This window comes from Magnolia sinica, chromosome 3 (genome assembly GCF_029962835.1).
Source record: "Magnolia sinica isolate HGM2019 chromosome 3, MsV1, whole genome shotgun sequence".
Classification (NCBI taxonomy): Eukaryota; Viridiplantae; Streptophyta; class Magnoliopsida; order Magnoliales; family Magnoliaceae; genus Magnolia; species Magnolia sinica.
This window is the reverse complement of record NC_080575.1, coordinates 63,281,457-63,284,765: the sequence shown is the minus strand read 5'-3', so window position 1 is coordinate 63,284,765 and position 3,309 is coordinate 63,281,457. Positions and strand designations below refer to the sequence as shown.

The 3,309-nt window shown below is 37.8% G+C and overlaps 1 non-coding gene across 1 annotated transcript; it reads right to left on the bottom strand.

Annotated features, from left to right (window-relative positions):
- Positions 1–2,723: 2,723 nt before the first annotated feature.
- Positions 2,724–2,830, bottom strand: LOC131241756 (small nucleolar RNA R71). Its single transcript, XR_009169318.1, has one exon. It is a non-coding gene; the product is annotated as a small nucleolar RNA R71 (small nucleolar RNA).
- Between the last annotated feature and the right edge of the window lie 479 nt (positions 2,831–3,309).

Below are 3,309 nucleotides of genomic sequence, written 5' to 3'. Positions count from 1 at the left end.
CAGGACAATGTTCCTCTTCAAGTGGTGCAATAGGGCTTCTGTCAGGACAAAGTCCCTCTTCAAGTGGCGCAACAAGGCTTTGTCAGGACAAAGTCCCTCTTCAAGTGGTGCAATAGGGCTTCTGTCAGGACAAAGTTGCGTGCAACCGCGTAAGAGGATTCTCTCATGTTAATTTCTCCTTGAGAAGTGGCGCAGAGGACCTTCTCACCAGAGGATTGCTCGCAACTGCACAAGGGGACCTCTCCAAAAAGCCTTTACGCGCAACCGCGCAAGGGAGCTTCTTCACTTCCTGTCTTCGTTTCTTCTGCTCTCCTTGTTTCATTCAAATGAGGAGAGGAGGGGGTATTTATAGGCCTCCCAGGCTCCTCCCACCTTAAATAGTGGTGATCACCACCACTTCTCTCTTTAAGACAATTCTCAACCTCCTTCCTTAAACAATGGTATTTACCCACTTCTTCCTTAAACAGTGGCATTCACCCACTTCTCTCTCCATACAAAGCAACATCCATCCCTCCTTTCCTTACCAGATGACGCCCATGCAACCCTCCATACCAGATGACACCCTTGCACTCCTCTATATCAAATGATGCCCATTCATTCTTCCATATTAAATGACATCCATTCTTCCATATTGGATGACACTTGTCCATTCTTCCATATCAAAATGTGGAGCGTACAACCTCTTCAATCATGGAGCAATGCTTCACAAGGCTTATATACTGTTATCAAAATTTAAAGCGGTTTCTGGAAATTTTTAGCTTTGTGCAAAAGTCTAAGGCCTAAAACTATAAATAGGGGTCCCTTAGGCACCCCTAAGCATCATCTAGGGTCTAGGTAGTGGAGCAAAAGTATGGAGAAGCCATTGCCAAGAGTTTTTCTTCCCTTTCCTTAGTAGTTTTTATGCTTTTATTAAGAGATTCTAGTTCAATCATATATATGGTTGGCTAAACCTCTTAAATAGGGCTAAGAGGTGAAGCTTGTAGTGTGATGGGATGTTTCTATTGCTTTAATTCAAGTTTATATTGAACTCTCTTTGATTCTAGTTTGATTATAAGGAATACTTTCAGTTTTTAGTAGTTTGTTGTGACTCAAATTACAATGAATCTGCGATAGCTTTAAGTATGTTCTTTTCATGTATTGAGATTATGAATTTAGGAAATCCTCTTGTTCACCATCATCCCTTGGGCATGGTTGGATGATGGAATCATCCCTAACTTTCACAATTCTCCCAGATTAGTTATGGGATTGGTAAATCATATTGTTTGCCTTGTCTCCTGGGCATGGTTTTGCGATGGTATCACTTCCAGTTCTCACACCACTCTTCCATTGAGAATTAGGTTAAAGGAAGTTCATATTTGATTTTATTGAGATATCTTCCAATTACATAGGATGGGACTCCGATTCCAATCGTGTTACTTGAATCAAGCATAGATCTCCCTGATCTCTACAAGTGGATCTTTGGAAACCCTAGTTTCCTACCTTTGAATTTCTTAAGTTTTTCATTAAATATCTTACAATTACTCTCAAATATTTCAAAGTTAGGTTTTCATCTTTTTCTAGTTCTTCTTCTATTTGCTTCCAGAAAACACACGAGATTAGTCCCTGTGGATTTGACCTCGGTCTCACCGAGATTATTACTACTTCGTGACCCTACACTTGGGGTTGTGAACAAGTTTTTAGCGCCGTTGCCGGGGACTAACGGTTGCGTTTTTCTGAGATTAGCTAGTTTTAGAATTAGGTTAAGATTAGGGTTTTTCTATTTTCTATTTTTAGATTAGGATTTGTTTTCTATTTTTAGAAACTTTCTAATTCTATGATTTCTTAGAAACTAACTTACTTTCTAATTCTAGGTTTAGAACTTTCCTAATTAGTTTTTACAAACTTTTTATTTTTTATTTTTTCTAGAAACTGTCCTTTTTCATTTTTAGAAACTAGTTTACTTTCTATTTTTATTTTTAGGAACTTTCTAATTTTAGAATTTTTGTTTTTAGAAACTGACTTGTTTTATTTTGTTTTGCTGGATTTTAATTAGGAACTTCCAATTTGGTAACTTCTTCTTAATTCCATCTCTCTTTCTATTTTTAGATTTCTATTTCCTTTCTCTCTTTTAGGTTTAAGTTAGAATCTGAAATTGAGGGCTGAGGGTGTTTCATGCCCAAGTGAATTCGTGATAACACTCGACGTCTTTTGAGTGAAGGAGGATTGGTTAAGGGGTTATCTATCTATCACATGATTAGACAGCACTCGAGATACTCAGAGTTAATTGAGGTTATGACTGCAAATCAACCAGTTAATTAACTGAGAAGACAACCTCAACCTAGGGTTGAGGAATTCTAGGATGAGAATGAGGTGCATCAAGCACCCCCGCCTCGTACTTTGCAAGATTATTTATAACCGGCAGGAGTGAGTACACCCTCATGCATGATTTTTTCAGAAAATACGAAACATATAGACATTAAGCCAGGGGTGATCCAACTCCTTCCAAAATTTTATGGACTTGAATCTGAAAATCCATATTTGCACTTGAAAGAGTTTGATGAGATCATAACCACTTTATATTTTCCTAACGTGTCTGAGGACATGGTCAGACTAAAACTCTTTCCATTTTCTTTGAAAGAGAAAGCTAAGACATGGTTGCATTCACTACGTCCTAGATCTATTAGCACATGGAATGACATGATAAGGGAATTCATAAAGAATTTTTTTCACATCATAAAACGAACACCCTTAGAAAGTCAATTATGAACTTCGCCCAAAAGGAGGATGAAACATTCTTCCAATGTTGGGAGCGGTTCAAGGATCTTGTCAGTTCATGCCCACAAAATGGTTTTGAAACATGGTGCATTACACACTTTTTCTATGATAGACTAACATCTTCCATGCGCCAATTGGTTGAGACAATGTGCAATAGAGAATTCATGAATAAAAATTTCGATGATGTGTAGGACTACTTGGATAGACTTGCTAAAAATGCACAATCATGAGACACTTACCCAAAATCAAGTACCACTTCTAGGCTCACTCAATCAAAGGAGAGGGGTGGATTATACCTTCTTAAAGAGGATGATGATATTAATGTTAAAGTGTCTAATCTCATAAGGAAATTTGAGGCCATGGAACTAAAGAAGGATATGGTTAAGGAAACTATTTGCGGATTTGTGCTTGCAATGTTCACACAACTGAAAATTGTCCAATAATCCTCTCCTTTCAAGAGGTGTTGAATGAGCAATCCAATGTCGTGAATAATTGCCAAAGCCCTTTCAATGGACCTACCTCTAATACATGCAATCCTAATTGGAAAAATCATCC